Source organism: Arachis ipaensis, chromosome B07 (genome assembly GCF_000816755.2).
Source record: "Arachis ipaensis cultivar K30076 chromosome B07, Araip1.1, whole genome shotgun sequence".
NCBI lineage: Eukaryota > Viridiplantae > Streptophyta > Magnoliopsida > Fabales > Fabaceae > Arachis > Arachis ipaensis.
This window is the reverse complement of record NC_029791.2, coordinates 38,624,424-38,637,449: the sequence shown is the minus strand read 5'-3', so window position 1 is coordinate 38,637,449 and position 13,026 is coordinate 38,624,424. Positions and strand designations below refer to the sequence as shown.

General features: G+C 39.1%; 1 long non-coding RNA gene across 1 annotated transcript; it reads left to right on the top strand.

Annotated features, from left to right (window-relative positions):
- On the top strand, window positions 11,985-12,350 carry LOC110264572. Its single transcript, XR_002350743.1, has 3 exons — window positions 11,985-12,033; window positions 12,105-12,195; window positions 12,305-12,350. It is a non-coding gene; the product is annotated as an uncharacterized LOC110264572 (long non-coding RNA).

Below are 13,026 nucleotides of genomic sequence, written 5' to 3'. Positions count from 1 at the left end.
TCTGGCCCTATTTCAGCTGAAGCAGTTTAAGTTCCTTGGCATTTCTGACTGAACTGGGAAAGTACTTCTTATAAAATTCTATTCGGAATAACTCCCAAGAGATTACAATCCCATCAAGCTGCAGAATACGCATCATGCCTTGCCACCAATGCTGAGCCTCACCTTGCAGCAGGTAGGTTCCAAACCCAACCCACTGTTCTTTAGGAACCTGCTGAGCCTATAATGCTCACTCAATGGCTTGAATCCAATTATCTGCATCGGTAGGGTTCGAAGTTCCTCTGAAGGTCAAAGGATGAACCTTCAGGAAAGAGGAAAGCGTCATAGGACCATTATCACCATTGTTGCCATTATTCCCATTATTTATTTGGTTTCCTAGGGCTTCGACTGTTGCTTGCATCACTGCGGCCATATTCCCTAGAGCAGCCATGAAGTCTACCTGGTTAAGATTATTCCCCGTCACTTTCGGCATAGCATTGCCTAGTCTGGCTCTACCTCACCCGCGTCCGCGTTTGCAAGTCGGCATCTGGTCTCTATACACACCAAACAAGTGATATCAAGTTGATCAGTCTCAATATTGCAAGTCCAGTGCTTTAAGTCCCAAATGCATGCTCACGAATGTTTATGCCACATATATCAGTTAGATATCCTAATAGCACATAGACACATACTCAGAGAATGCACAGAAGCACAATCAGTCCATCCTCAGGCTCTATAGGAACAAATTGTTCTGATACCATAATGTAACACCCTACTACACAGAGTTTTATGCTAAAGTCGTAGAACAGAGGTAGTGTGGTGTTACGGACCTCTAATCATAAAATATTTACATATAATAGTGGAAAGATATAATATACTAGGAGCTTTTAAAAACGGATAAAACAAAATCGCCAAATAAAAAGCGCAACGCTCCGGAAACAGAATTACTTGTGTGCTAAAAAACCTAACAATTATAGATATGAACAAGTGAAAGAGTGAGTAGAGAGCCAAGAATACAACAAAACTAGCTCATGACTCAGCCTACAAAACCAAGGCTGGCCGGAGAATATATACATACATATACAGGTGTCCCAAAATACTCAAAATACATAAATCAGACCCTAACTCTCCCTCAACCTTTATGAGGAATAAAATAATTAAGTTTTTTGGAGAGCAAGCTAAGTACATATGTACATATATATACAAACTAAAAACCCAAAATAACCCATGGACTACTCCTCTTCAGGGATCCAGACGCCTAGCGAGGAGCCTCTCGACCTGCATCTGAAAACAACAACACAGTATGGGGTGAGAACCGGAGGTTCTCAGCATGGTAAAGGTGTCATGCATATAATATATAAGGTCTTGGAAATGCCAGAGGCAATCCTAGAACTCCAACATACAGTTATAAAACTTCAACTCTAAGCCGAAGCCATAAAAAGGGGGTAGATGACCTAGATATCCTAAACTTACTTTAAAACCTAACATCTAACACCTAACCAATCCGCCCTTCCTCCACTCCTCCATCATCCATGATTCAGCAGAGACAAACAACCAAACAAGTTCACGCACAAGTAGGAAGCAGATAGTACAGATAACAAATATAACAACTAGCAGAATATATGTTCAGTTAGGCAATCCCAAGTAATGCACAAAAGACAAACAAACAAGATGCATATGATGCATACCTATCCTATGGCTGATAAGGCTCATCTGTCGGTTATCCAGCCAACCTGACAAGTCCAAAAACCTTAGACTGTCCCTCGTCACGCATCCCCATGAGTCTATTCATAGATTTCACATTCATTCACCATTTAATCATTCATTTATATATCACTCAATGGGGGATATCCATACCCGGGAATTTACACGTGCCCGGTCACCCTTACGACGTAGGGTCAACAGAGTATCGAGTTTCAACCTGGAACACGTGGTGGCAAGCCACAATTCTGTTACCCAAGAAAACTCATATCTCAGATATCATAATTCATAAGCCATTTCATATTCATAATCATTATTTAATCATTCATCAAAGCCATAGCATTATAACCTCATTTAACATCCATATCTCCTTCGTATAACTCATCATTTTTCCGCTTACTTCACCCTCAAGTTTCCTTAAATTCCTAACTTCGGCTAATTACTAACCTTACCAGTAAAATTTAAAGTTAAATGGGCAAAAATAAGGGTTTAGGGGTTCAAAACCATGTTTAGATCATAAAAATACAGGTGCTGAAACACAGAGTGTGTGCGTGCGCACAGCATAAAAAGAAAATATAACGTGTGTGTGTGTGCACAGATGTGTGCGTGAGCACACCAATCAGAAGCTACTTGATGTGCGTGCGCCTCACCTGTGCGAGCGCCACCAGCAAAAATCATACCCTGGTGCGTGCCTGCGCACAAGGGTGTGCATACGCACACTTTCTAAAGAACACTAGGTGTGCGTGCGCACAAAGGCGTGCGTATGCACAGATAGGTTTCTGCTACTGCTGGGTGCGTGCGCACAGCTGTGTGCGTGGCCACACACCAGAATTCCTGATTCTGCTGCGACTTTCAGAATTTTAGTTTTTAGCACTGGATTTTCGGCGTCCATAACTTCCTCTACAGATTTCGGTTTTTCGCAAACCTTATATCATTTTTAAGCTTTTAAAACCTTCTTTAATTTGAAACAAACCTCATTTTCATTCAAAATTTGAGGAGCAAGTTATGGACTACCAAAGTTCATCAAAAATCAAAGTTTACCAAAACATGCCAAACCCCATTTTTACCCAAAAATCACGTTTCCTTTTTAAGACTCATTCTCATTCAGTTCAACATACCATAATCATCAATACAACTTACCCTTCACCATAACACAACAATTCTTACAACCCTTGCATTTCCTTTGCTCAATAACACCTCAATTCAATCCAACTTTACAAGTTTTACTCACAACTAACATATCATTCCAAATACATATTATCATCATCATAAAATTCTTCAACCATCGTCACAACATTATTCATTATAACAATACCAACAAATTCAAATAAACACCACTCAATTGCCCACCCATATCATTACATTGCCATAATCACAAATCCTTTATTCATGATCATCATAGTAGCATATATAAATATATTTACATTCAACCAACATTATCAATTACCCAACACATGCCCACATCAACCAATCCCTCAATATCATCATAACGACCAATCACTTCAACTTATCCTATAGTCTTCTAGCCTAAGTTTTCACAAAACCTTATATATTAAACGTGCGAAACCTAAACCATACCTTGGCCGATCACTATGTTTAGTCCAAGGTAACCACACTAGTCACATACATAGCCCCTTAAGCTTGAGAAATCAACCAAAGTTTTAGCACCAATTTTCCACTAAGCCTCCAATTGTCCACCATTCAACTCTAATGCATATATATATATATATATATATATATAATTCACACCTAATACACATGTATACTTCAATTTCAGATTTCACATAAATACAAGATTTGACTAAGGTTTAGGTGATCCTTACCGCACCCACGCGCATAGCAACTCAAACCCGATAAGCTCCGGAAGCTAAATCGAACCTAAAACACCGAATTTGGCAAGATTCCATCACAAGGGCTCAATTTCACAAATAGAAAGGGGGTAAAGAATTTGAGATGGAACTGAGGCTTACCCGTGAAATTGATCCGATGAAAATGTAGAGCTCGACGCACCGGACGCGTGGCCGCAAACGGTGCGGCGATCGTAGCTCAAATCGGGAAGTTATGGTGGATGGAAGAATTGTGAGGGTTTAAGAGCTCTCCTCTCTCCCAAATCTATTCAGCGATTTTGTTGCTGAATGGGGAGGAAGAAGCCTCTGCCCATTTTAAGTTATGGGTCCGGTTTGGGTCTAGTTCAACCGGTTCGGCCTATCCGATCTAATTTTGGGCCAAATTTATCGAAATTGGTATGAAAATTCTCGTTTTGAAGAGATCTATCCTATTTTGATATTAGTTTTACATTTTTAATTTTTCTAATTAAAATTCAATTTATTGACTAATTATTTACTGATTTTAGCGGGGTTTACAAAGAAAGCTTGCACGACTTTGGGAATGTAAGCCAAACAAGATGTCTACAGTTTTAAGCTTAACCATATTTTTTTTTGTATAATTTGTAATATATTGGATTTAGTCAGCTATGATGTAACTTTTAGATTTATCTCAAGACAAGATTCAAGAGACTTAAAAAGAAACAAGGGAGCTAGTTCAAGATTCAATGCTCGCCAAACGATAGCTATTTATAAGTTATTATAAATAATTAGCTATTTATAAGTTTGTAAGACTCCAAATTTTTAAAAATTAAATAATTAGCTATTTATAAGTTATTATATTATATTGAGATGTAGTTTTTAAGAAAACTATTTTTAACAAAATAATTAAATAAAATCTTATAATTATTGAAGTTTAATTTAATTATTACTGAAAATTGAAACGTGGCATGTATATATATCACTTACTTAGGCTTCATCCATTCATTTAACCGAATGGAATTTGAGAAAGAAAGAGAGAGACCGTGGGTGAGGAAGAGAGAAACCATGGAACCTCAATTTCTGGTTTCGATTTCTTGAGATCCGTAACTCCAATAAAAAATTTAATTCGATAAAAGTGTTCGTATCTTCTTCTTCTACATATTAGCGTTACTTTTGTCCAGTAGAAGTTGGTGGAGACGTAACTCCTCTTCCCCTTGAGTTTGGCCAATTGGAGTTTTAGGAGGCACATACGATTTCTGACATTTTTCTCTTCAACAGCTCAGTCAGAAAGTTTTTCTGAAATTTCCATTGTTTTGATTTCGTACAGAGGTAGAGTTTTAGTAATTTTATAATAATGAAATATGAATTTGATAAGTGAATGTTGATTTGATTGATTATTATTTGAGTTTGATTAAGTTTATGTTGAATTTTTGTTGTTGTTTGTGATTTGTTGGTTTGGTTATGAAGAACAGCTCAGTTGTATTTGTTTTAATGATTTTGAGACTGTTATGATACGGTATTTTGAGATAAATTTGATGAAATTTAAAGGCCACGAGATTAAAGTGAATTCTGTGAAAAATGGTTATCGGACCCGTTGAAAAACTAGTTAAAAATCAAGTAATGTTGATGAACTTTGGATGAGTTTGATTTATTTTTTTGAAATACACAAAACCCTTTTGTTTTGATTATTTTGTGGCTAAAATATAATTAAGAAAGAGTTTTAAGGGTAAAAGTGAAATAAAAGAAAGTTTGGAGGTTAAAACGGAGTTTTTAGAAGTTTAGTGATTAAAGTGTAATTTCTAAAAGGGGGTCAAAATAAATTTTCAAAATTTTTAAGAATTATATTAACTGATTTTGAATTATTAAAGAAATAATTTTTGCTGTTTGAATTGATTTGATTTATTGGAAGCGATTTGAAAAGTGATTTTTCTTGATTGTGGAGTTAAGTTGATACTAAATGAGCTGAGAAAGTGTAGAAGGCTGAGTTTGAGATGTATGAGGCTGAAATGATCCCGATTAATAGAAATGATGAATTGTTATCGAAATATGATTGATGATTAAATGAATATGATGAATGACGTACGAATGAGGATGATTAGTGGTGAGTATGTTTAAGTTTTCTCTCTATTGTTAGGTATGTCAGGCACTATATCCCATGAGTGTGTTGGGCACTATATCCCAAGAGTGTGGTGGGCACTATAACCCAAGAGTGTGGGAGCACCTTACATTGAAAAGTGTTCGGGCACTATATCCCATGAGTGTGACGGGCACTATATCCTAAGAGCGTGGTGGGCGCTATATCCCAAGAGTGTGGAAACACCTTATCCCAGGAAATGTGGCGGGAACTATATCCTATGAGTGTGGCAGGCACTATATCCCAAGAGTGTGGTGGGCACTATATCCCAAGAGTGTGGATGCATGTTAGAGAGACAATGTAAGACCCAGAATATTTGAAAAGTCTTATTATGATCAAGTCTCAAATTCTACAGTTATTTATAGCCTTAATTTCAGAGATTATTTTACTAAAGATAATTAAGGCAAGTTTTGATTTATTGGATTTGAGATAAGTTATGATTATTATCCAATTTCACAATTATTGGATTATTTTCTATATTCAGAGTATAAAGTTGGTAATTGTGAAATAATAAGGATTTCCATATGATTTGAATTAAATAAGTAATATTTTCAATATTAATACTGCTACTTTGGAAAATAAGGGATTTAATTATATTATTTCTAATTTTTAGATTTGGGCATTTTATTGAAAATAATTTGTGAAATTGATGAGCGAATAGTATTTTCTATGTACAAATAGTGTTGGATTTAATTTGGTTTCAATTACTATATTATCCCTACTTTTATTTGAAATTACCTAAACTACCCTTAGCTTGACAAAAAAAACCCTAGTTTTCCAAATGAGGAAAACCCTTATTCCCAAGACTAGCAGCCGCCACCCTTTCTTCTTCCCTTCAGCAGACCTGCAACACAACAGCTTCAGAAGAGAAAAGAAACAGAAGCAGAAAATGGAGAGAAGTGAGAGTGTGTCGGCCAGGGGGAGGGAACTCATCACGAGCCGCCGATCGTGCCTCAGTTCAGCTCGCCATCGCCGCACCATCTGCGCCGTCACCAGGGAGAGCGGAACCGAGGAGAGGGTTGGTCCGCGAGTGATGGTTGTCGCAGGCTTGGGGGCCGCTGCGCCTTCGTCACCGCCGTTGAGGTCCTCACCATCGCCATTAATGGAGGACGCCGTCGCGAGGATGAGCGTCGCCTCGCCGCCGTGCTGATGAGCCCAGCCGCCGCTGTTTGCTAAACCCACAGTGCTCCCTATCACCTCTGCCGTCTGGAGCCGCACCGCCGTGCCTGTCGTCGGCGAGGAGAGTGTAGTGCGGGAAGGACAGAACGCGATGAAGGGGAAACCGATCCGCCATTGAGCTGCCGCGTCAGAGAAAGGGTTCATGCCGCCGGAATTCCTTTGCCGCCGCCACCTTACCACTGCCGGCAAGCACAGAGGGAGAGAGAAATCGGAGAAGGCCTGAGGAGAGACAGAGAGGCCTGAGGCTGAGTTGGGGTTCAGCCACCATGTCCAGTCGCGCTCGCGTCGCCGGCGCCGCCTCCGCCGGAGCTTCTGGCCGAGCCTTAACCGCTGGGAATGCCGCTGCCGCCACCGAGCTCCACTGGCGGTAAGGCTTTTAAGTTGAGTTTCCCTTCTATTGAGTTTCCTGGAACTTCATTGTCGCTGCGTGTGGTTCAGATCGCCGCTGCTGCTTGGGGCTGACTGCCGGGCTGCTGCCGAGCCGGTTCGGAGACCGCTGCTGTTTCGGTTCAGCCGTTCCTTTGGTTCGGTAAGCGTTTCGATCTGAAAGCCTTCTAGTTACTGCTCTATTATACGTTGAGGAGTTGTAGCATTTGTTGTTATGAGAGTTAATCTCGGTTATTATATATTGCGATTAGAGTCGTTGTGGTTGCTGAGAAAACGGTTTGGAGCTGAGGGGTTGGTAGCCGGGATTTTGATTGTTGACTTCGGGTCGAGGCGGAAAGGACTCTTTGACACGTTTGAGTTATGGAATTTGCGTTTTGAGGTAGGGGCTTTTTCCAAAAACTATGTTTTGTGTATTGGAATTATTACATATGGATACTGACCAAGGCTGAAAAGAGTTGAAACTTGATTTCAAAGTGAAATGAATTGAGAAAATGATTTATGGCTTAAATGCCGATTTCATGAATTTGATGATTTTGAATGTGGAAGTGATGTTTTATTATGAGCCGGAATGGCTATGTATGATTATGAATATTGACTGGTTCTGGATTGAACCGTGAGCCGGAATGGCTGTGTGTGATTATCAATATTGGCTGGTTCTGGACTGAACCGTAAGCCGGATGGCTGAGATGGATGTTGATCCATGGATGAGAATGAATGCATGTAGATGCTGAATTAGAGTGTTTGTCATGTATTAGGCCTTGTCGAATGACGAGAATTAGAGCTTTATGCACATGACGGTCTATTGATTAACGATGTTAGTCTCGCATTGCATACTTCTTGGTATTAAGTTTGGCCGGCTTAATACTAGTGAATTATGTATATGAAAGCACTGATGGGTTATCATAGATGAAATACAAGTTTTGAGTAAAGCGAATCGCGGGCTTTGGGAACGTTAAAAACTATTTCTCGAGGCTATTCAGTTGTGTGTCTTGAATTTTATTCGAGTCGATCTGTTCTTTTATACCATAACCTGAAGTTCTTGTTTGCTAATCCTCTTGAAAAGTAGTTTGATTTTCTCAACTCTATTCTTCTATTCATATGCCTTCTTGAATGATCTTAAGTGCATATGCTTGTTTGAAATCCTTGTTGCATCTCTCTTCCTCTGTTTGAGTTCTTCTTGATTCAAGTATTCTTTGATATAGTCTTGAACTTGTCTTAATGTGCTGTGACTTTTAACTCTGGGTTCCGAGTTCATTCTTAGAGAACTTGTTGATTCTGTTTTCCTCTTATTTGACAGTGATTACAGCTAATTTTGAGATTTTTATAAAAGTTGCTATTGATTAGCTACATACTTATCTATATATGAACTTTGAAGATTTCTTATACAGTTTAACAATTATTTACTCCTAATATCTCGACCGTACTTTTACTGGTTTATAGAACTGCACCTACTTAAAATACAAGTTGACTTTCTAGTAACTTTACTATAGTTCCAATGGACATCTTCATTTGATTATGTATTTGGTTATTCTTCAAGATCCCGGAAAGAAATGATTTTTTCGCTTTTACTTAGGTTGAGTTTCGTTTGGTAAACTTCACTTAATTCATTTTTATTGGAGTTTGATATAGCATGCTATATGGTTTATGCCATTGTTGTTCTTTTGAAAATGTTGGACTCGTAGCTTTCTTCCTATGAACGGACTAAATTCTCTATTAAATCTTCCATCTCCATGAATGTCATGTTTGACCTTGTTTTTAACTGATCTTTTACATCTTGTGAATATTGCCATTGATCTTGGTTTTTCCTTTTTGTGAATCTCATTCGTATATGAGTCAGTTTGATTCGTTTCAAGTTAGTGCATCGTTTATTCTCCCGTTATCTCTATAAGAGTTTTTAGTCAAAGATTTATCCTTGAGAGATTACTAATGATTGAGTTGTCTTTTCCTATGACTTTTGTATTCTTTTGAATCAATTTGAAAGCTTGTTTAATGACTCATGCCTAGTGGATCTTGTTGAACTACTTTAAATTAAGATCTTTTCTTGCAAGGCTTGACTCCTTTTTAGTACATCTTAAACTTCTTGAATGTTCTTCTGAGATGGTGATTTCAAGAATACTTTTAGAGTCTTGTTTTGAACCTTTTTAAAGAAGTTTTGAATTCTCTTGTAAGAAGTTTTAAACGGAATTTATTTTCTGTTGCTTGATTCAGATTGAAACCATTGTTCAATTTTGATGAAGTTAATTTAAAAATCGGCATGCGCTATTTTAAATGAGGCTTTGGAGAACCTCCTTGTTTAGTGGAAATCGGTTCGTTTGTAACGCACTACTTATTTTCTTTACCAAATTGTGAGCAAATTTTTATTTCGGAGTTTCTTTTCTAGAAAGAGTTTAACTTCCTCTTTCGTACTTGCTATAAATGTTATACACACTTGTTTGAATATGAATTTTTAGAATTTTTGAGCAAGCATTTGATTACTTCCGAGTCTTTATGAACTGCTTTTGGTTAAGTTGTGCATCTAATTATCTTTCTAAAATATTTGAGGAATATTTTAGCTCTTAGCCAAAGTTGTGTGCATTTTGTTTTTGGAACTCTACAAAATATACTTCAACATGAAGTTGTATTGAAGTAAAGCCACGTTTATGCTTTTGTTACTCCCTTGAAGGGTGTTTGTTGTTTAACTTCTCTTTTAGACTACGAAGTGATATTTTTACAAGTTTTCGATTCTTTTAAGAACAATGTATTCGGAAGTATTTTAATTATGCTCTTGAGTTCTGTGAGCCTTGTCTTGGGTTTGAAATATTCTCTTCTGTAAACCTCATGCTTCCTCGACTCAGCTTGAGTTTGTTTCAAACTGATGCGCTGGTTTTCTTCCTATTGATCATGTTGAACCTCTTTGATCCAAGGGTTATCTTTGAAGTTGTCAATTGATTTATTTCTAGCAAACTTCATTGCTTGCGCGTCTTTGTTTGTCTGGAAATTGGATACATTTCCTTGAATTTATGAGTATTACCCTTGACAATTGTCTCTCCGTTCTAAATCTGGTATCCTTCTGAGTAGACTCGAGAATTGTTTTGATATCACGTGCGATCTGTAGATGTAGTAACGCGATGCGTTAGTTCTTTAAGACGTGATATGTGCATACGAAAGTTGAAACGGTAGGTGTACAACGTTAGGAGTTGTGGGTGTTTTGTTCCTTGCAAACGGGTGCAGCTGTCAGGCTTGTGATCGGATATGGGGAATGTAAAGTGCTTGATGGAGTTGGAAAGTTGAAGCTTTGAGGTTGATATGAGATTAGTGTGCGGATGTTGAGCATGTCGTTTTAACCCCATCCTGTTTGATAGCCTTTGATGCCTTGCCCTTCTATCACATGATTGACCCATGTTATCTTTTGCATTGAGCCTACCTTGTAACGTTTGCTTTGCAATCACACTCCTACCTTTACATCTTTATTCTCATGACAATCAAAGTATTTGAAAATCGTATATATCTTTATATGATGAGATATTTTTGCTTCTCCCTTAAATGTGTTTAAGAGTGAACTGTTATGAAATTTCTTTCGTTTTGTAGCAATTTTCGAGGGCGAAAATTTTTATAAGGTGGGTAGAATGTAAGACCCAGAATATTTGAAAAGTCTTATTATGATCAAGTCTCAAATTCTACAGTTATTTATAGCCTTAATTTCAGAGATTATTTTACTAAAGATAATTAAGGCAAGTTTTGATTTATTGGATTTGAGATAAGTTATAATTATTATCCAATTTCACAATTATTGGATTATTTTCTATATTCAGAGTATAAAGTTGGTAATTGTGAAATAATAAGGATTTCCATATGATTTGAATTAAATAAGTAATATTTTCAATATTAATACTGCTACTTTGGAAAATAAGGGATTTAATTATATTATTTCTAATTTTTAGATTTGGGCATTTTATTGAAAATAATTTGTGAAATTGATGAGCGAATAGTATTTTCTATGTACAAATAGTGTTGGATTTAATTTGGTTTTAATTACTATATTATCTCTACTTTTATTTGAAATTACCTAAACTACCCCTAGCTTGACAAAAAACCCTAGTTTTCCAAATGAGAAAAACCCTTATTCCCAAGCCTAGCAGCCGCCACCCTTTCTTCTTCCCTTCAGCAGACCTGCAACACAACAGCTTCAGAAGAGAAAAGAAACAGAAGCAGAAAATGGAGAGAAGTGAGAGTGTGTCGGCCAGGGGGAGGGAACTCACCACGAGCCGCCGATCGCGCTTCAGTTCAGCTCGCCACCGCCGCACCATCTGCGCCATCACCAGGGAGAGCGGAACCGAGGAGAGGGTTGGTCCGCGAGTGATGGTTGTCGCAGGCTTGGGGGCCGCTGCGCCTTCGTCACCGCCGTTGAGGTCCTCACCATCGCCGTTAATGGAGGACGCCGTCACGAGTATGAGCGTCGCCTCGCCACCGTGCTGATGAGCCCAGCCGCCGTTGTTTGCTAAACCCACAGTGCTCCCTATCACCTCTGCCGTCTGGAGCCGCACCGCCGTGCCTGTCGTCGGCGAGGAGAGTGTAGTGCGGGAAGGACAGAACGCGATGGAGGGGAAACCGATCCGCCATTGAGCTGCCGCGTCAGAGAAGGGGTTCATGCCGCCGGAATTCCTTTGCCACCGCCACCTTACCACTGCCGGCAAGCACAGAGGGAGAGAGAAATCGGAGAAGGCCTGAGGAGAGACAGAGAGGCCTGAGGCTGAGTTGGGGTTCAGCCACCGTGTCCAGTCGCGCTCGCGTCGCCGGCGCCGCCTCCGCCGGAGCTTCTGGCCGAGCCTTAACCGCTGGGAATGCCGCTGCCGCCACCGAGCTCCACTGGCGGTAAGGCTTTTAAGTTGAGTTTCCCTTCTATTGAGTTTCCTGGAACTTCATTGTCGCTGCGTGTGGTTCAGATCGCCGCTGCTGCTTGGGGCTGACTGCCGGGCTGCTGCCGAGCCGGTTCGGAGACCGTCGCTGTTTCGGTTCAGCCGTTCCTTTGGTTCGGTAAGCGTTTCGATCTGAAAGCCCTCTAGTTACTGCTCTATTATACGTTGAGGAATTGTAGCATTTGTTGTTATAAGAGTTAATCTCGGTTATTATATATTGCGATTAGAGTCGTTGTGGTTGCTGAGAAAACAGTTTGGAGCTGAGGTTTTGGTGGCTAGGATTTTGATTGTTGATTTCGGGTCGAGGCAGAAAGGACGCTGTGATGCCTTTGAGTTATGGAATTTGCATTTTGAGGTAGGGGCGCTTTCCGAAAACTACAGTTTATTATTGGAATATTACATATGGATACTGATGTGAGATATGGTGTAATTAGTGATTGTATCTGCCTTATGTATTATTTGATTGACTCGAATGATTATGGATGTTGGCTTGGCTGAATTGTTGTGTGGCTTGTGAAATGTAATGTTTGAAGTTGATTCTTTAAATATTTGAAATGAGTTTAATCCCGAAAAGAGTTGAAACTTGATTTCAAAGTGAAATGAATTGAGAAAATGATTTATGGCTTAAATGCCGATTTCATGAATTTGATGATTTTGAATGTGGAAGTGCTGTTTTATTATGAGCCGGAATGGCTATGTATGATTATGAATACTGACTGGTTCTGGATTGAACCGTGAGCCGGAATGGCTGTGTGTGATTATCAATATTGGCTAGTTCTGGACTGAACCGTAAGCCGGATGGCTGAGATGGATGTTGATCCATGGATGAGAATGAATGCATGTAGATGCTGAATTATTGATAATTGTGATTTTTGCACTTCCACTATTGGAGATGAGGGTTTCCCTGGGTAGTAGCAATGGCTAGCCACCATGTGCTCCAGGTTGATAC